This window comes from Lagenorhynchus albirostris, chromosome 12, assembly GCF_949774975.1.
Source record: "Lagenorhynchus albirostris chromosome 12, mLagAlb1.1, whole genome shotgun sequence".
Classification (NCBI taxonomy): Eukaryota; Metazoa; Chordata; class Mammalia; order Artiodactyla; family Delphinidae; genus Lagenorhynchus; species Lagenorhynchus albirostris.
In genome coordinates this window covers 33,552,512-33,573,896 of record NC_083106.1, presented here as the reverse complement: position 1 = coordinate 33,573,896, position 21,385 = coordinate 33,552,512, and the positions used below count along the sequence as shown (strand labels likewise).

The 21,385-nt window shown below is 38.2% G+C and overlaps 1 protein-coding gene across 5 annotated transcripts in view; it reads right to left on the bottom strand.

Moving 5' to 3' along the window:
* Positions 1–21,385, bottom strand: part of PTPRK (protein tyrosine phosphatase receptor type K) — a 565,370-nt gene that overhangs the window by 316,917 nt on the left and 227,068 nt on the right. The gene's annotated exons all lie outside the window — the stretch shown is intronic.

Sequence of the window (21,385 nt, the reverse complement as noted above, 5' to 3'; positions counted from 1 at the left end):
AAGTGACTATTAAAATATTACTCATTGTATTTTGAAAAGAATAGTTATATATGATTTCTGCTACACATTTCCCTCCTAAATTTTAGTCGGTGGGTGAAAGAAAGAATTGATGGTAAACACTAAAGCCTTTATTATTAACCACTTCTCAAATTCCATCCCAAGTCATTTCTTTTTTTAAAAAAAACCAATTATTTATTTATTATTATTATTTTTTTTTTTTGGCCGCGTTGGGTCTTCGTTGCTGCACACGGGCTTTCTCTAGCTACTCTTCGTTGTGGTGCACGGGCTTCTCATTGCAATGGCTTCTCTTGTTGCAGAGCACAGGCTCCAGGCACACGGGCTTCAGTAGCTGTGGCACGTGGGCTCAGTAGTTGTGGCTCGTGGGCTCTAGAGTGCAGACTCAGTAGTTGTGGCACACGGGCTTAGCTGCTCCACGGCATGTGGGATCTTCCCCGACCAGGGCTCCAACCTGTGTCCCCTGCATTGGCAGGCGGATTCTTAACCACAGCGCCACCAGGATTCTTAACCACAGCGCCACCAAGTCATTTCTAAGCATCTCACTACCAGCAAATTTGTAAATTATAGTTACCAGCAGTCTGGAAAAGCCCATGATCAGGCAGTAAAGGGTTTGTTAATTACTGACTTACTAGAAGAGACCCAGGGAGAGAAAGAGTCAGAGACATACAGACAAGGAGACATAGAAACAGAGAGACAGAGACAGAAAGACAGACAAACAGACACAGACATAGAGACACAGAGATAGAGAAACAATGAGAAAGAGAGAAAAAAGCTTTTGATGATTACCTTTATTAGTAGCAGTAACTTTTTAAAAATCATGTATCTATGATAAATATCAAGGCTTAAAAACAAAACAACCTCATATCCATCGCTTAAATCAGTCTGCTCTAGCCAGTGTCCCTCTGGGCTTGCAGGATTAGGGGTAGGGCTCTGCAGATTCATCCCTAGGGGCCTGGAACCCATTGTGGTGATAGGTGCTTAGTAGCTTCTCAGTTTCAGTGAAAACATTTTAAAATATATTTATATATGGCCTTAGTGGCCATACAATTGTCACTGTCCTTCTCCTCTTTGTGAATGTACTATCAGGAAATTTCATCAAAGAAGAAAATACTACTACCTAATAAAACATATGTTTAAAAAATAACTTTTGGTGACACAATATTTTTAGAAAGCAATTTAACAATAATATAGCTCATGAGTCACCGTTTTTGAGGTCAAATGCCATTCTGAGGGAATTAAGATGTAAAGAAATAATATAAAATATGGTAAAATAAAAAATGTATATGCAAAATTTGAGAAAAAATATAAAATCAACTGAATTACTAAGTCAACTATAACATTTTTCTGGAGTATTATTTCCAGTCTTAAAATTATAATCACAGGGCTTCCCTGGTGGTGCAGTGGTTGAGAGTCTGTCTGCCAATGCAGGGGACACGGGTTCGTGCCCCGATCCGGGAAGATCCCACATGCCACGGAGCAGCTGGGCTCGTGAGCCATGGCTGCTGAGCCTGCATGTCCAGAGCCTGTGCTCCGCAATGGGAGAGGCCACAACAGTGAGAGGCCTGCGTACCACAAAAAAAAAAAAAAAAAAAAAAAAAATTATAATCACAAAAAAATGTCAAAATGAGGTGGGAAAACTTTATTATAGTCAAACATCTAGATTTTTAAACTGGATATGATAGCTTACTTATACTATGATCACAACTATGAAACATACTTAGAAAAATCTAGAAAATGCTAATATAGTCATCATAGTTACGTTCGATGTTTAGGACTTAAAGAGTAATTTCAAAATCTATTTTCCATACTTTTTGTAGCAAATTACTTGAATAATTATTTTCAAAAAATGCTTTGTTCCTTAGGCAAATCAAGCTTTCAAGAAAAAAATTTATGTAATAATGATTTCATATTTTGACCGTTTAAGAGAATTAGAGCTGGTAAAGGAAATCTACATTTGCAAATATTCAGCCACATTTTACAGCACAAAAGCAGCAATTATTTCTCTACATCAACACAAAAAGATAGTTCGACATGGTGCTGACCCCACTAACTGGATCCCCTCTGCAGAAGCCTGCAGAGCTGGTCAGGGATCAAATGGCCATCCAAAGCCAAGGCAGCTGGGGGGCAGCTGGGGCTAGGGTGGGGTAAATGGAGAACAGGGCCTGTCCAGACCGGGGTTCTCCAAACAAGGCAAAGACCGGAGGCGAGGACTGAGCTTTAGGGTCTAATGGCAAAGAAAACAATCTTTAGCTTTTGTCTATTCAGAAATAATCTGTACCTTAGACATATAAGAAAGATAAACCCCACTGCCTCCCACCAAACATTCCCTCCAAATGCATGTGAAAGGGAGTTCAGGAGCCCAGCAGGAGGCTCTCTGACGCTAAATGGTTGATAAATTAGTTTTCCTTTAATTTCACTTTTACTACCCCACTCTCCCTCTTACAAACCATCAGGAACTCCCTCAAGCCTGGCACTTGAGTGGTCCAGAATCAGGGTCTTATGTAAAATTGGAATCCTATTTCCCATAAGTCCTTCCCAGGAAGGAGCACTTCCCTTCAATCTCAGTGATAAGAAAACACCTCCCCATCAACCTGGAGCCCATATGCCTACACATTAAAACAACTTCTCGGACTTCCTTGGTGGCGCAGTGGTTAAGAATCCGCCTGCCAACGCAGGGGACACAGGTTCGAGCCCTGGTCCGGGAAGATCCCACATGCCACGGAGCAACTAAGCCCGTGCACCTCAACTACAGAACCTGTGCTCCAGAGCCCACGAGCCACAACTACTGAGCCCGAGTGCCACAACTATTGAAGTACGCAAACCTAGAGCCCGTGCTCCACAACAAGAGAAGCCACCACAATGAAAAGCCTGCACACCGCAACGAAGAGTAGCCCCCGCTCGCCACAACTAGAGAAAGCCCGCACACAGCAATGAAGACCCAATACATCCAAAAAAATAAATTAAATAAACAAATTTAAAAAAAAAAAAACTTCTCTCTGCACTTGTCATCCTACAGATTCCAAGCCCACAATACATCCCTCTCTATTGTAATCCTGGTAGAAGACAGAGAGGTGCAGAGTAGCAGCCATGTATCTACACACAGACTCAATTTTCTTACAGCCCCCAAGATTCTCTGATACACCCAAGAATCCCCACCAGAATTAATCTGCTACCTTTGTGTGTGTAGACAGAATGGGAATCTAAGAACAGTACTTTCCTACTTGTTCAACAGTTTCAAGAGTGGGAAGAGAAAGGCAGCATGCATACATTGAGCAAAAAGAGAAGGGAAGAGATAGGAAGACCTCCCTTTCCAGCCCTCCCTCTCCACATCACTTATTTGCTATTTTCCCAGCGAATCCATATGATACAGTGGGGGAAATACTAAGGCACCTTAGAACTACATCTTGCTTTTAATTAAGAAACATAGTGAAGCTTCCTGCCTTAAGTCAGAAAGTCTTTAGCACGATTTTGTTCTGAAAAAAGGGTAATCCAGATGAGCCACATCAAGCTGTATAAAAGCATAAACACCTGCCTTGGTTTCAATAAATATTATCAGTATATCAAGACAGAAATACTAATTATATAAGTCAGTTAAGCTATTCTACACATGTACATGAGTCTCACACATGGCAGAGGAGCTTGCTGTAATTTTTAAATCATGCTATCAAGAATCAGAGTTTGTCACTTGCTGGAATCCCAGTTCAGTAGCTCACTGCCCCACCTCCCCTCCCCTGGCTCCCTAAAGAGACAAGATAAAGGAAACAAATCTATCCAAAAGAGGTTCACTGTGTGGACAGGAAATAATTCTTTAAACACCAGAAGTTGCTTTACAATTCCAATTTTATGCCACAGCATGTTCATATTTTTGCTAAAGGATTCGGTTTACATCAATCTCTACAAATTTATGTACTCAATATATAAACATTTTAACATAATAATCCTCTGTCATAACAGAGATAGCATGGTCTAGTGAATTGTGTGCTGAATACCCTTATCCAGCCCTATCTATCTCATTGGGATTCTGTAAAGATTAATTAGTAGATACCTCCAGAAAGCACTGAGTTCTTTTCCAAAAATACCTTACAAACATCATGTATTTACTTTACCAGAAAAGAAAAAAGAGGCAATAATATAGCTATGAGAGTAAAACGAAATGGCAGTTGGGACCAAAGTGAATGAGATAACTGCTGAAAGAGATTAGAGGGGAAACTAAATATAAGAAATATGGGTACATTAGTCCTACAGATAAACACAACAAAGCCAGGTGCTTCTTCCATGGGCATTGCAACAAACCAGCCCACCACAAGGGGTTAAAACAGGCCACACTTTCCCTGGACAACGTGCCCCATTCCTCCTGGAAGGCAAGTACAGCCAGAACCCAGCTTGCATTCACCCCTAGGCTCCCTCCTTACCTGCCCTGGCTACAGAGTCCTGAGTGTGCAAACGTCCTTCACAGACCATTTCCTCCAAGGGTGCCCCCCCTCAGTTTAGAAAACGACAAGGGTGGCAGGGAACCAAAAAAGGAGAAGGCCTAAAGTACAGCCCAATCTAGTCAGCAAACAGGAGTCAGAAATATATATTAACCTAGGAGTAGAAGTTATTTAGGAGAGCTAAAAATACAATTAGTACCTTTTTGATTTATGAGAGGAGTTTCACAGTTATGCAACCACGTAAAAGATAGTTCTTCCTTCTCATATCCGTAATATGGCTTTCGTGGGGGGAAAGCATTTTTAAAAGCGTGTAGTTTTATATGCAAATCATTATTTAATTATTATAAATTCACAAACATTGCCTAGTAGGTTAAATAATTTTCAATGTTCTACTCCACAAATTAATCATTCCTAAATGATCATTTTCTGATACAGGAATATAGACTGAAAAACAATATGAATAGAAGCAATATGCATATTTACACTAAAATTAAAATCAGTAGCATTTATTAGAAAAATAGAATAATTACAGAAATAATTAAACTGCCCTTGAAGGATGCAGCAAAGCAGCAACTCATCAATCTAAGGATCCATTCATTTTGTTGTATAATATAAGCAGCTCCTAACAATACCTCTGATACCCTTCACTTCTCTTTCACACTGTACTCCACTCTTTAGGCCATTAGCACACTATACCTAGACTACTACAAGAGCCCACTAACAAGTCCACCTGACTCCTGAGATCTAGAAATGGCAGAAACTTAAATTTCCCTAAAGCAAGGCTCCGAAGATATTCATCACAGGTAAACCTTCAGAGTGGTTCTCTATTTTTTTCCTGAATACAGCTCAAACTTGTTAGCCTGGCATTCACAGGTCTTCACAATCTGGCCCCATTCAGGCTGTTATGTTCTGGTTCTCCGTTTCAAAACTAATCTAAATTCTATTAGTTTGGACTTTCCCAATTCATTGAAAAAGCCCAAACACCTTTTTAAATACCACTCCCTGTTCCCAGGAGTCAATTCTAACCATTCAAATCCATCTTTAAAATCCTTAAAATCTTTTCTACATCATGTTGATTAGACGCGCACCCCCATACTCAGCCTCCCTGCTTCACAGTCAGAGAACGTAGCCTGAGCTAATCACATGATACTTTTCATATACTGATGTGGCCATCAATACTGACCCATGTGTTTATTCTGAAAGGACAGAAACTCTGCCTTCTCCAACTCTTGGCCTCATGTGGCCCCTGCTTAAAATGTTCACTCAATGAATGGTATAGAATGTAACAATGAATGTTTCTACTTTTCAACAAGACTCCTAAAGATTCTTCTCAATTTTATATGAGTCTGGAAGGACAAAAACACAATGACCTATTTTTTAAAATCGGCATGATATTTATAGAAGAGATGCATTTACAGAACATTTTATAAAGTACATGACATTTTATAATTATTGCTCATAATACATACTAAATAGGTCAGAAAGCATCATCTTCCCTTTAAAGTTCAGGAAAGTAGACTGCAAATAATACTTCCAAAAGGCTCTACCATACCGTTATTTAACAAAACTTCAGGCCGTTGTGATTGTTCTTGGCTGGTAAGTATGTGGGATTTGTTGCAGACTTTTTTAAATCTCAGTTTGTTTCTGGTATTAAAGAATTGCCACCAATTAAGAGCGCATGGAAAAGTTCATTAAATATCTTACTAAATCCCAAGTTATGGGCCAGGCACTGTGCTTTGCCATGAGAATATAAAGTTGAATAAAACAAATGTAGTCCTCATTCTTCCTGACTTTATATACCAATACTCTGTACCCATACACAATATTAAGAGGAAAGCTCTCTTCTTCCTACCAACATTTTACGAGAACAACTGAAAACAGATTTCTGCCATCCCTGTGCAAATGTTGTAGCAAAGCACATCACTGTCCTGAGGCCATACTGGTCACTGTCTGAGATTCTTAGCCATTTCTAAGATCAAAATGTCACAAATCAAAGTCAAGAACATTGAGGCTCTTCATTACAATCCTGATACTCCTCAGACACCAGAGGATTAGTTTTCATAGTTCTACTCAATCTCAATGACTCCCTTCCCTCTCCCCCTAATCCCCCCAAAATGCTGTTCCACATGCCCTGTGGAAGATCCTGCCATTGCTAAATTCCCCTCCGTGTGGGACCCAGTCACCTAGCTCTGAATGCTGCTGGCTGTCTCAACCCACCCCAGGGTGAAAGTGAAGTCCAGCTCTATTGTGAATATCTTCTCCCCATGGCAGAGAGTAGGGTTATGCCTTTTTCCTCTGACTGCTTTTAGAATTTTCTCTTTATCACTGGTATTCAGTCACTTTAGTGTGATTGTACCTTGGTGTGGTTTAATTTCCATTCATTCTGCTTGGAATTCATTGTCCTCTTGGATCTGTGAGTTTCTAGTTTTCATCAAATTGGGAAAATATTGGGCCATTATTTTCCAAATAGTTTTCTGTTCTCCTTCTCTTGTCCTGTGGGACCCCGATTACACATGTTAGACTGCTTGACGAGACTCTGAGCTCACTGAGACTCTGTTCATCTGTATTTTTTCTCTTCTTTAGTTTTGATACTTTCTATTGCTATGGCTTCAAAACAATAGGAATATCCCTTGAAGTTCGTTTCTGTATCTTCCATTTCCCTCCTTATCGTCTCACATTTTCCTTTGTCTCTTGGGCATATGGCACATACGCATATAATAGCTGTTTAACATCTTTGTTTGCAAACGGCATCATCTCTGTCTTTCCAGGGTATGTTTCTTTAATTATTTTTTCCGACTACTAGTTATAGTTCATAGTTTCCCGCCTCTTTGTGTGCAAGATAATTTTTTTATTGAATGCTAAACATTGTGGATTGTACATTTGGTGCTAGATTTTGTAGTATCCCTTTAAAGAGTATGGCGCTTTTGGGGGTGGTGCGGGCGCACATTCTTACATGTGATTCGATATGATCCCCTGAAGTGTTGGTTTTAAGCTTTGTTATAGTGGGTCTTGAGCAGCCTTTAAAATAAGGCCAATTTACTCCCTTGAATAGGCAATATCATTCTGAGGACTCTCCCTAATACTCTGTGTGTAATGAAGGCTCTCCATCCTGGCTGGTGGAAATGCAAATAAGCCTGAGCTCTGGGTGAATTCTGAGAATTACCGGTCCTACTGCTTTCCAGTGATTCTTCATTCTGCCTCTCGGAGTTTCACTCATGTATATGCCAACTTGCAGGGATCCTTCTGCAAATATCTGGAGCTATCTCTCTCTCTCTGTGCATCTTTCTCTACACTTCCGTTTCCCACAAATTCCCACCGCTTCAGCCTCCTCAACTCTGACCTCAAGTCTCCTGAGATAAGAGAGATCTCAACGAAAGTGCTGGATTCTGTTTAGGGTCTTCTCCCCATGCCAGGATTGGAAACTACCTCCAGGCTAAACTAGGACAATCTTAGGGATCATCTCATTTGTTTCTCTTCTATCAGGGATTACAATACTCTATTGCCTGATGTCCAATGTCTGAAAACTCTTGCTCAGGAGGACAACTCCTACCGCAGTTCATCATTCATGGACAAAAGCAGGATTTCTCCCAAGGAACATAATTTAAAATCCCCCCTCACTTTCTGCTTTTACACCTAAGAGAAACCTCCGATGCGCCAGTGCTTTATTTACTTTAAACCCCACAGCTGATCATCGAAATTCCTCTCTAACTTGTAACCCTGATTCCTTTGCACTGCTTGTTTATCAACCTCACATGCACAGTAAGCCTCTTCTCTCAAACTTTATCAAGAAAAATCAAAGAAATCAGACACCACTTCCTTTAACTTCTCATCAAGCTATAAATTTCTGTGCATGCCCAACATTGTTCCTGCTTTCCATCATTGTTGGACAATGAGTTCACCTCACCTTTTCATGGCCAACTCTACGCTTTGACTACTTGCTTTCCTAGATCTCATTTCATCTGTCATCAATTTCTTCTGTTATCTTTAGTATTTCCTTTCTATTTGCTCCTTTCCATTAGCCTTTTATAAATATACTCAAGTAGTTCCTTTCATTTTTAAAACCCTTCCCTGGATCATGATTATCCTGTGGCTACTGTCCAAACATACTCTTCTCATCCAAATTTCTACTCTCTACTTACTTTCTGTATTTTATAAACTCCAACTAACTTATCAACCCACTGAGATATGGCTTCTTCACCCGAAACTCTACCAGAGCCTTTTTCATTGAAGCAGGATAATTATTAGACACAAAGGTCATTCTTCAGGTGTGTGGCTTGCTTCTTGACATTGAAATGCCTTGGCTTCACAACAGTGAAAGTTTTTAGTTCACTGTACGCTCATTGGCTTATCTCATTTTGGGGTTCATTTTTTTTAATTTATTTCATAATTATGGATGTTACTCAGTGCTCATTTCTTGGCCTTCCCCAATGCCTCTCTCTATATATACACAGGTACACATACACACACACACGTACACACAGACACACCACACATGCACCTTCTATGTCAGGCTCCGGACCTTTCTTCTTCCTTTTTATCACTATGTTGGCCTTTGTCCATTTTCCATCTTCAAGGATCCATTCTTTCTCCCATCAAATCTATGCCCACCATCACTATAACCTAGACCAGTACTTCTCACAGTGGGGTCCCTGAGTAATTTGCATCTGAAACATCCAAAATAAATGCTATAAATGAGAATTTCTAAATTCTACTGAGGATCTAGTGAGTCATCATCTCTGAGTGGCGGAATCCTTTGGACCTGCATCTTTAAGAAGCAAACCAAATGATTCTTAGGCCCTCTGACATTTACAAACCACTGGTGTAGACCATAAATTCTAGAGATTCTTGTGCATATCAGAGTTCTGGAAGCTGTGCGTCACTGAGATCTTTCAATCAATATTAATATTACAACAAATACAACTCGTTAGCAATGAATTAATGTCTATTTTAAGGGACAGTCTTCTAGGAAATGAGCCACACATCGAATTTATAAAATCCAACTCCAGTCTGAGTTCAAAAGTATTGAGAAAGAATGTTTGACTTAAATAGTTTAAATCACTCAAAAGTTCAAAGTATTTCAACATTGCATTTGATTCTCTGTTATTAGCCAATCAATGCGATGACCTTAAACTTCTTAAAGAATCATGTTTTTTTTTTAAAAAAACACTTGATTCTGTACAGCTGAACTTTTTTAACAATACATGAAGGTTTTAATGAGACTTTTCTGAGGTCTTTTTCCCTCTCTTTAAGATATCATTCTCTACCACATAGATAAATACAGAAAATTTGACCCGTGCCGTCGTAATATACTTTATGAAGAAATTAGTTTCAGAGACTTATTATAGGGTTCTATAGCAAAGTAGATCTGAGTTTAAACATGGCACAAATTGTTAGGTATTTTATAGTACTATAACTCAAGGACAATTTCAAGGATGTGTCAAACAACATTATTAATTTAACATTTTATCTTTCATGAATAAAATAATTTTGCCCCATGTTGCAAAATAATGGCACTATGTTTACTAACTTCAAGACAGTATTATTAAAAGACACTTGATTTGTGAAGCAGTAACACAATCAGATGGAGAACCATTCGGTTTTACGATTTTCACAATTGGAAAACTGTCTGCTAAACTAACTGAAAAAAAGATGGGAAATAAGCAAAAAATCCACATGAATCCTGGTCAGATAGTCTTCCTTGGCTAGTTTTTTTAAATCTAGGTCCAGATTTTTTATATCTACTCCATGGTTATAATTTGCTTCAGTTCAAATAACAATGTTTTAGAGACCATATTTGCATTCTGGATTTAAAGAAATGCTTACGCGTTTCCATTAAAAATTAACACTTTCCACCACCACCCAGATCTTATCAGTATTTAAGGAGCTAACAACCAAAACAAAACAAAACAGAAAACACAGAGATACACTTAGGGGCACACAGGAAGAAAGCCAAATAAAGCCCGTTTTCTTCATGGCTATTTTTAGAGCAGCAGTTCTCAAAAGGCAGTGGTGCCAGACCAACAGCATTCAATACCCCCTGGGACACTGTTGGAAATGCAACGTCTCAGGTTCTTTCCTAGTCCTAATGATTCAGCTCTGTGGATGGGGCCCAAAAATCTAAGTGTACGAAACCCTGCAGGTATTCTGATGCCTGCTCAAGTTTGAGAACAAGGAGTAGTTTCACAAAACAGGAGCATTAGGATATAGGATAGAGAATCAGAGGATGCTTTAAAGGATTCTACATGTAAGCAATTTAATTTTTTAAGCTCTCGAAATTTCTAACTTATTTAAGCCCCTCTGTATGCTTATTAGTATGAAAGCAACGCATCTGAAACTTCTAATCACCAGAGAAAATCTGTGAAGATTGATTTTTGAAACACAGAGCACAATAAGAAAGTGGAAGCGTAACAGGAAGGGCAATGCAGGAAACAAGAAATAACAGCAGATACCACTTATTGAATGCCAGCTACTATATACCAGGCATCAGACAAGGCACTTAATACAATTTATTGTCTTTGTTGTTAATCTTTACAACAGTCTCATTTGACAAATGAAGGAACTAAAAATAAAAGGTTAGTAGGCAGAATAATGGCCCCAGAAAATATCTACATACTAATCCCCAGAAACTGCGAATATGTTGTTATGTGGCAAAGGGGAATTAAAGTTGCAGATTGAATAAAGCTTGCAAAAGGGCATTAAGGTTGTTAATCAGCTGGCCTTGAGATGGGGAGACTACCCTGGATTACTCAGGTAGGCCCAATATAATCATAAAGAGTTCTCAAAAGTGGAAGAGGGACATGAAAGTCGGAGGCATGTAACTACAGAAGAAATCAGAGTGATGCAATGTTGAAGGGTTTAACCTGCTGCTGTCCGTTTTGAAGATGGAAAGGACCAAGGGCTAAGAATGCATGTGGGTAGCCTCTTGAAGCTAGAAAAGGCAAGGAAACACTCCCTCCAAGAGCCTCTGGAAAGAAACACACTGCTAAACACACCTTGATTTTAGCCCAGTGAGACCACGTCAGACTTCTGACCTACAGAACTGTAAGATCATGCACTTCGGAGTTTTAAGTCACTTAGTTTGTGGTTGATTTGTTATGGCAGCAAGAGAAAACTAATACAGTAAACAACATGTTCAAGGCCACAACATTTGGAAGGGGGCTAAGCTATAGAATTTGAACTCGGAGGCTCTCCATGGGGTGATGTTGTTTTACCATCAATAACCATTGACAGCCAGAATTTAACAGCTCCTACAGCATACTGATATTTCTAATGCTGCTCTGGTTACAACTAGCAGTCTCTTCAGGAGTACTACATTCTTTTCCAGTTGGGATCACCTAACAGCAGTCCTTTACCTGAATCAATCTGCATATGTGTTGTGATTGACTGACATGGTGTGTTAAAAGGACACCCTCCCGGGCTTCCCTGGTGGCGCAGTGGTTGGGAGTCCGCCTGCCAATGCAGGGGACACGGGTTCATGCCCCGGTCCGGGGGGATCCCACATGCCACAGAGTGGCTGGGCCCGTGAGCCATGGCCACTGGGCCTGCGCATCCGGAGCCTGTGCTCCAGAGAGGGGAGAGGCCACAACAGTGAGAGGTCCGCGTACCAGGGGGAAAAAAAAAAAAGAATACCCTCCCTAGTTCTCTGGTTCTGTCACTTTCAATTTTCTTACAACTGGTCCAGCTCGCACATCTATGTTATTAGGTTGGCCCTGATAAGCATTTGTTTTTATTTCTCTTGTTACAGATAAAGAGTGAGGTCCTCTCACCAGAACTTTTAACTCCTTTGACTACTTAGGGGAAATCTATGGTTTTAGAAGTTCATGCCAATGCACTACAGCATGAAAGAGAAATAAAATACAACATTGTTAGAGAGGAAAAGATCTATATGGCATTCGTCACAGAAGATGTCATTGGCTACCAATAAAATACTAAAAAAATTTGAATTAAAAAGCTGGTCAGGGCTTCCCTGGTGGCGCAGTGGTTGAGAGTCTGCCTGCCGATGCAGGGGACACGGGTTTGTGCCCCGGTCTGGGAGGATCCCGCATGCTGCGGAGCGGCTGGGCCCGTGAGCCATGGCCGCTGAGCCTGCGCGTCCGGAGCCTGTGCTCCGCGATGGGAGAGGCCGCAGCAGTGAGAGGCCCGCGTACCGCAAAAAACAAACAAACAAACAAACAAACAAAAAAGCTGGTCAGATGTCCATAAGAAAGATTACTATATATTTTGCGAACTTGCAAAAAACAGTTGAGAATATACAAAAAAATACATTAATATACACTACAATATTTGTAGTGTATATTTGTACACTACAATAAAAAATTCACAAGAAAAATAAAACAAATATTAGTAACACATATACAAATAAGTTTTATATAATTGTGTGTTGTTGACTTCATGACTGTAATCCATACCTTTCTCATAAAAATTACGCAATATATTTTAAACATAAATGTTTTAATATTATATTTGAAAAGAAAGTTCAAATGAACTTTTTAAAAAGACTTTGAAGAATACTGGTTTACACTGGTTTATATGAAGACCAGAATATTTTTAAGCATATTAAATAACATTCCTGTTGATATGCTAATTGCAATTTAATCAAAACTAAAAATTAGTATGTGTATAAATGAGAACTTAACATATTTCCCTTTCAAAACATTGACTTCTATGTCAAGTAGTTTTATACATTTATTTTTCCCAGGCTCCAGACACAAAGAAATACAATTCCCAAAACATCTCTTTAATATTCTAGATTTATATGTGTTACATTCTCTGTCATGAACTTCCCCCTTTTCCCCAAAACAAAATGCCATGCTTCTTTCAGGACAGGGTGAGTAGTGCCCTACGAATTCTTTTGCCAGTCTCAGGCAACAGGTAATCATCTTGTGTTCCCTAATACACTGACAACATCCATTATAGCACTTGAACTTTACTGTAATTATTTGTTGTTTCCTTTGTATCCCCAACAAGACAGTAAACTACTCTAAGGTAATAGCATTGGGTAATCCGTATTTTTATTTTATTTTATTTTATTTTTTGCGGTACGCAGGCCTCTCACTGTTGTGGCCTCTCCCGTTGCGGAGCACAGGCTCTGGACGCGCAGGCTCAGTGGCCATGGCTCACGGGCCCAGCCGCTCCGTGGCACGTGGGATCCTCCCGGACCAGGGCACGAACCCTTGTCCCCTGCATCAGCAGGCAAAATCTCAACCACTGCGCCACCAGGGAAGCCAGTAATCCATATTTTTACCCCAACATCTATCTAAAAGAACGCCTATCTGGCAGAAGGAATTCCAAAAACCTTTATTAAAAAAACAAAATGCCTTAGTGGTCAAAGAATAGCCATTGGAGTGTGATGGTTTGGGGTTCAATGCACAAGTGAAATTAACTAGCTTTGTGACCCTCATTAAGTAAAATTCACTAAGTCTTTAGTTTCCTCCTTTATAAATTGGACATGATATTTCACTTCATCCAGTTGTTGTGAAAGTCAAAGTATTGATAGATGATGCAAGTAAAGATATCAGTATAAAGCAAGGAGAGGTAGCTTGTTACAAAAATGATTCTGTGTTTCAGACTTCCATAGAGCTATTCTTTGTTTCACGTGGCTGAGATTTCTAAAACCTTACCAGAAATACCAAACTTCATTCACCAGCCTATCTATGACAGAGGTAAAGTGCCTAATAAAATTTAGGGAAAGTAAAACTCAGACCTCTTCCACAGCAATATAATAGATCAAAACATTTTCCCAGAAATTATCTGAGTTACAACCTGTTGGGTCTACTAAAATTAAATAACAATAATAATTAAACAATCTGAGGAAAGAGGAGGTACCCCACTGACTGAAATAGAATTCGATTCATTTCAGCAACCTTTTTATGACTGAGTAGCACAGGTAACTCATGTGCAAAAAGCACAGGGTAGGTGCCCAAAAAGAAGGTAGACTCAGTTCCCTGCTTGCATTTTACATACTGAGTTTTATTAAGCTAATTTACTAAATTAAAGTTTTAGGACAAGAGATAAAGCTAATTGCATTTCATCTCTCTCATTTTGGCAGACAGACAGTATATTTGAACCTGGAGTATACCTGCAGTAACCAACAAAACTTTTAGATTTAGCTAAAAATCACATTGGCTAGGAGTCTAATTTTCACCTTATTCACTCTGATGGCTTAAGATATGCTAAATGTAGAGTTTACATAATATTTGTATAATATATATCCTGCCTCTGCTTTATCCTAAATTCAATTAAGTTTTATTAAATAATTCATGACTGTAGAAATTATTACCATTCTGCAAATATGAATAAATGACAGAGGGCTGACCAACTCAAAAAGAAACCGTACACCTCTGGGAGCAAAGCTAGAGTCATTAAAAATATACATTTGTGCAGAATTACATTATGAAACAGGAAGTATATAATATCCTACATAAGCAAGTATATAACTACATATGTGATTTCATTATACTGTATGGAAATCCTTAGGTTATGAATACTGGATTTTCTTCCATAAATTAACTATATGATTAGCTTGCACTTGAGGCATAGACTATACAATAAACTATGTATGTGTCGCCATATGAATATTTTTGAACCACTGTTCTTCAAATTTAAAGTAATTTAATAGAAACTTTATGGCCCTGATTTGTCACTGTTTAAAAAGACAAAAGGAACCTTGACCAGTCCAAGAAGGATGAGATAATTCAGAAAAATAAAATGTAAAATACCATTAGTGTTATTAACCATTCAGTTTAACACAGTCATTTATATAAGGCAATTAGGAAGTTTCTGCAAAGGCATCTAAGTCAGGATAAACAGGAGTATATAGAAGATTTTATGTAGGAAGGACAGAGTAGGAAAGAAGGAATGGATATGTTTATATTAAAATACGCTCAGATCTATGTTAAGAGCACAGTGTTTGAACTAGGTCTGCTGCTTGGAGCTGGCTGCTTTAAGGTTCACCAAAGACAACCCTTTCCACTTTCTTCCTCCAAAATTGGTTAATGATTGTAAGACAGGGGAAATTCAGCTAAGATAGGCATTTAAATTCAAGAAGGAGCACTTTAAGGCAATGGTATAAAATGTGTTCATTCTGTGGCCTGGCTGGATTTGGATTGCTTGAGAGTAGAATCCAGAGTCTCAGGCTCCACCCTATACTGATGGAATCAGAACCTCTGAGAGTGATGATGCCTGGGAACCTGAGTTTTAACAAGCCGTCCAGGCAACTCTATGCATAGCAAAGTCTGAGAAGCACTGCTCTGGGACAGAGGTCACCAAACTTTTTCTTTAAAATGCCTCATAAAAAATATTTAAGGCTCTGAGGGCCATATGCTCTCTGTCACAATTACTCAACTCTGCCACTGCAGCATGAGACCATGGCCATGTGTCAATAAAGCTTTATTTATGGACAACAAATTTTGATTTCATATAATTTTCACGTGTCATGAAATAGTCTTCTTTTGCAAAAACCATTACTGGATCACGATGTACAAAAACAGGGCATAAGCTAGATTTGATCACAATTTTCCCACCTCTGCTGCAGGATATGCAAAAAACATCAGTCAGGAATGGACTGTAAGTATCTATCAAGGTGCATATAAAGCAAGAATGCTTAAAAACTGATCCTGAGGAGGAAAAGAAGGATTGATTCTGATACAGTAATTAATAGGAAAGACCCAGTAGTAAAAGCAATGATCCACTCAGACCTGGACAAGGAGAGGTGTTAAAGATGCAGCAATGTCATTTAAGTGGTGAAATTGGATTAGAAGAAAATTAGTAAGGCACTGAGTACACATCTGATCATAGTAGGTAGTTTTTGGTTCTCGCTTCTAATTCTCATTTATATTCGGGAAACCTAAACCCTAATCCTAGCTCTGGCAAATCCAACTGAGTAATCTTAGGCAAATTAGTTTCCACATCTACGAATCAAGGTGATTACTTTAAATAAATCTTAATTTTCCAAAATTAAACTTTTAGGATTCTGAAAATGAGGCATATGCAGAGCCGACAGACCTTAAACTTTAGGATGCTATAGAGTCACACAACAATTCCATACATGGCCTGTAGGCTACACTGTAGCAATCATCTATAGCACACTGTTGTAAACATTAATAAAACTTTAAATTTACAATCTTATAAAGTATGTACTAAAGAACATGAAAAACAATTAAACTCACCAAAATCAAGTCTCTCCTCTACTCAGAAGCTTCCAATGAATCTCCACACCCTCTACCCTCTGAGTAAAAGTCAAGTCCTTCCCGGGCGCTACAAGTTTCAAAATGAGCTGACCCAAACTCCATATAAACCTCACCTCCTTCTCTTCTCCCCGGTTCACGGCCCTTCAGTCATTGTGGCCTCCACAGTGGCTAGTCCTGAACACACTAGGTATGTTTCACAATATGGCCTTTGCCCTGGCTCTTCCCTTACCTGCAGTGCTTTTCTGACAGGTAACCATAAGGTTTATACCCTTATCTTCTTTCCATCTTTGCCCAAGAGCCTACTCAGTGAAACCCACCCAGAATATGGAGTGTAAAACTACAACCAGCCCCCACCATCCTGCTCTACTTTCTTTCCCATAGCTGTTACTACCTTCTAGTCTTACTTATAATATTATTATAACTGTTTACTGTCTCCTGTGACCTGCCATAATATAAGTTGCTTCAGAGTAGCAATTTACTTGTTTCTTTTACTCACTGGTACATTGTGAGTACCCAGAACAGTGCCTGACATGAAGAAGGCCCTTGAAAAATATTTGTTGAATAAATGAATTAATGTTTGCAATAATAGAAAGTAAATATCACTTTATTTTTAAGATAGGCATAAAATATAGCAATTGTATGACTGTAAATAATTTTAGCATAGCTTTTAATACAATTCTACCTTTCCCGAAATAACAATGTTTTACTCACATTATCTTTTTCAGATCTTAAAATTAGAAATTTTCTTGTCAGTTTTCTCAACTGCCCTGATGTTTGGTGATAAGTACAGAAACCAGAATAGTACTCTCCATCACTGTCTCAATATTTTAAAGTTGTTCAGTAAAAGTATGTTTCACATTCAAGTGTAGGTAAATTTTGTGTTTTAATCATTAGCTACTTTAAAATAGAAGACGGGGATTTCCCTGGTGGTGCACTGGTTAAGAATCTGCCTGCCAATGCAGGGGACACAGGTTCAAGCCCTGGTCCGGGAAGATCCCACATGCCGCAGAGCAACTAAGCCCGTGCGCCACAACTACTGAGCCTACACTCGCTCTAGAGAGCCCATGAGTCACAACTACTGAGCCCGCGTGCCACAACTACTTAAGCCCACACACCTAGAGCCCGTGCTCTACAAGGAGAAGCCACCACAATGAGAAGCCTGTGCACCGCAACAAAGAGTAGCCTCTGCTCACCGCAACCAGAGGAAGGCTGTTTGCAGCTACGAAGACCCAAAACAGCCAAATAAATAAATAAATAAATTTACAAAAAATAAAATAGAAGATAAAACATAAGAAATGTTAAACACGAAAGCACGTTATGATTCCAAGCATATATAGTACCTACATTTTTAAAATATTTATTTAAATTTTAAAAGCAAAAATTATGTTTTCTTCTTTTTAGAAGAAACATTTATTCTACAAATGCACATCTAACTATTATAAATACAGTTTATGGAATTTTGTCTTAATCTACATACTCTTTTAAAAGGATCATCATTGCTGCTATTCTCTGATAACTAGACTGCCTTGTTTCTACTGCTGGAAAACTGTATTATTTTATTCTTCTTTTAGGATAAGGATATTATCTCAATGATCTATCTAATCTAAAAACTATGTACATTTATTGTCTTGCTTGCCTCGGGTAGGTTATTTTGTAGCACGTTCAGAAACATCTACTAAGAATGGTAGATGATGCTGACAGTTTCATTCATTTTAAGTTCCTACCACTAAATTAAAAATTGTGAACAAGCAAAAAAGCAAACAAAACAAAACAAAAAGAAACAAAAATCAAAATTCCTTATTTTTATAAGAAGCCAGGAAAAAAAAAAAAAAAGAATATCCTCTGCCCCAGAATTATTTACCCTTCTTTTTCTCTATTTACCCAAAACATGTATTTAGAAGTTAAAAGTAAAGTCTTCCATGTTATAGTCTATAAACCCCTTTTATTTGATCTTCTTTGAGATTTCTGCAGGACTTGATATTATCAAACTTCCTTGAAATGTTCTCTTCCCTTAAATTTCCTGTCACTCAATTTCATGGTTTTCTCTTCATTTTTTGTATCTCGCTTCTTTCTCCTTTTCACACTTGACTTGCCGGACTCTTCTACAGATTACCAATGTTTATGAAACTCTCTTACTCAATTTATTCGTCCTGGGCAATAACAGCCTCCCTCTGATTTTTATCAGCATCTTCATGCTTATGACTTCCAAATCTGTTTTAAAAAGATCTTTCTCCTGACCTTTAGGATATCCAAACTATGAGTCAACTCCACATGGATGACCCACAGTCAACCAAATCAGCATCATCCAGGTCCACAACTCTCAGCATACACACACACACACACACACACACACTCAAACACACCAATCTGCCTCCTCTCAAATAACCCGTATCACGACAAGTAGCATCACACTCCACGACACTGGCACAATTAGAAAACACGGCATTACCTCTTCCTTCTTACTCTAATCCCACATGCCAAATCAACCTTCAACTCCTATCAATTCCATCTCCGAACCATTTCTGGGAAATCAATTGATTTCATTCAAGTCCACACTGTCAGTCTCAGCCTATTTCCGGTCCTCTGTTTCTACCTCTGACCTAAACTACTAAAAGAGTCTTCTAAATGGTAAGCGAATTCCAGTATCCTATCAGCTCTGCATTCCAGCTAGATCTTACAAAGTTAGTCCCCTTTTTCATCCACTGAACTCTACCTCTAGACTTTTTTACTATGGATCTCTATTAGTGGTCTTCCTTTAAGGAGTTAAGGTAGCTGTCAATCTATAGGAAGATGCCCTTGGCTGGTGGAGAGGAATATGGGTGAAGGTATGCCTATGGCTCAAGATGGGGACAGTAATAAATATTTGGAGATCACATCCATTAGTGTATTTGTCCTATTATATTTTTCATCAATTCTTTTCCATGCCACTGCCTGAGTGTTTAAATATGGGTGGAATGCCATTCAATATTCACTCATATTACTTTGTTATAAATCATGTAGTCTCTAAGTAAAAGTGACTCTGTACTACCTCAAGAGATTAACCTAATCTCTCCTATAAAGTGATTTTCTTAAGCTAGAAGACTTCAGTTAAAGCTGTGGCATTAAGATTCATTATTTAATTTTATTCCATTAAAATAAATTGTTCAAGCAAATCTCTTTTTCTAAAATGGAAAAGTTTTTCTTTAAAACGCTTGGACTATTTTTACACAGAATTTAAAGAGCAAAAGATTTCCACTGTTATTGAAGTTCCAGGAGTAGATTATCTCAATTACAACACTCACTTAACAATTACTTGAAGTCTTGATACCTGTAGAAATAACAGAGGCGTTTACAGTCAAAAAACAAAAGCTGCACTGTGGTCAGAATAAAACACAGTCATGGAAGATCCAATCACAGCCCATGACTTATGCAATTCCGGAGCATTAAAGCTACTATTAAGTGTGTTCTGTATTTTGCCTGTGGCTCACTTAAAAAGACTAAGAGAGCCACACCAGTGTTTTCTGCTCTTCAGTGGTCAATTGGGGATGATGTAAGAGCTCTTTCCACATAATCCTGCCAAGCAAAACCAAAGTATAATACTAAGGAAAAAGAACACAATTTCTTTATGGAAAAAAAATATTATAGGATAACCTTCAGAGTAATGTATTCTTTAATTTACATCGGTATTGAAGGTAGCAGCATTCATCATCAGGAAAGCAAAACATAATACATTTTAACTTATTTAACTATCCGTGATTCATTATATTGTATAGAACAAGTAATTTCAAGGGATGCAAATTATAAAAATACACAAAATAATCTTTGACTTTAAGGGGAAGAAGTTATGTGATTAAAATAGCTAGTTATCTTGAAAGTAGTTGAACAGAAAGGGAATCTTGGCCCACTCAGACACTTTTCTCTGTATAACACCCATAGATCATGTAGCCTCAATGAGTCTCCAAAACCAGGGGGTTGGATTAAATGATCATTAAAGCCTTTCAGTTGAAAACATGTATAACTCAACCAATTACTAAATTTAAAAGCCATCTTTATGTCTATTAAGAAATGTGACTATGCACACACACACACAAAAAGCATTTCAAGATTTATTTGTTTAAGAGAATTGAGAACATTAAATTCCCAGAGAATTCATTTTAACATACGATCAGTACATGTTCCCTATTACATCTAGGAGAGTGGTAACAGGCTGATAATCTAAAAAGGTAAAAGACAAGAAACATGTGTTTTATAAAACAAAACTTATGAGAAATGAATCATTCTAATCATAGCAGTTTAAGGACTGGATTGGATAGCACAGCTCTATGCCTATTTTGTTATTTCTGTATTTCTTTTCTTAAACAAAAATGTTTCTGAAAATAAAAATAGCTCTTTATTCTACCTGTCTTCTAAGCATTTTCTTCTCGATTGCTTTAGAGGAGACTTACTGTTGGCAAGTTTGAAAAGAGAGAAAAGAAAGGTTGATATGCCCTTCAGTAGATTTTTAAGAACCCCCTTTTCAAAGCCACCATTTCATTGATTTATCACTGCCATTTGGTGCAGAACAATTAACAGCTGAAATAAAATTGACTAATGGAGAGGCATGAACAGATTTTCCATTTTCTTTCCTTTTTTCCCTACCTTGCATGAATCACCAAAAAATATTAAATTCACTGTCTATATTATTAGCATCTTAGAGGATTTAAAGTTTCCTTTTCTCCACTATCTGGCTTGAATAGTTAGTCTAGGCATTTTTCACTAGTACTTAGACTG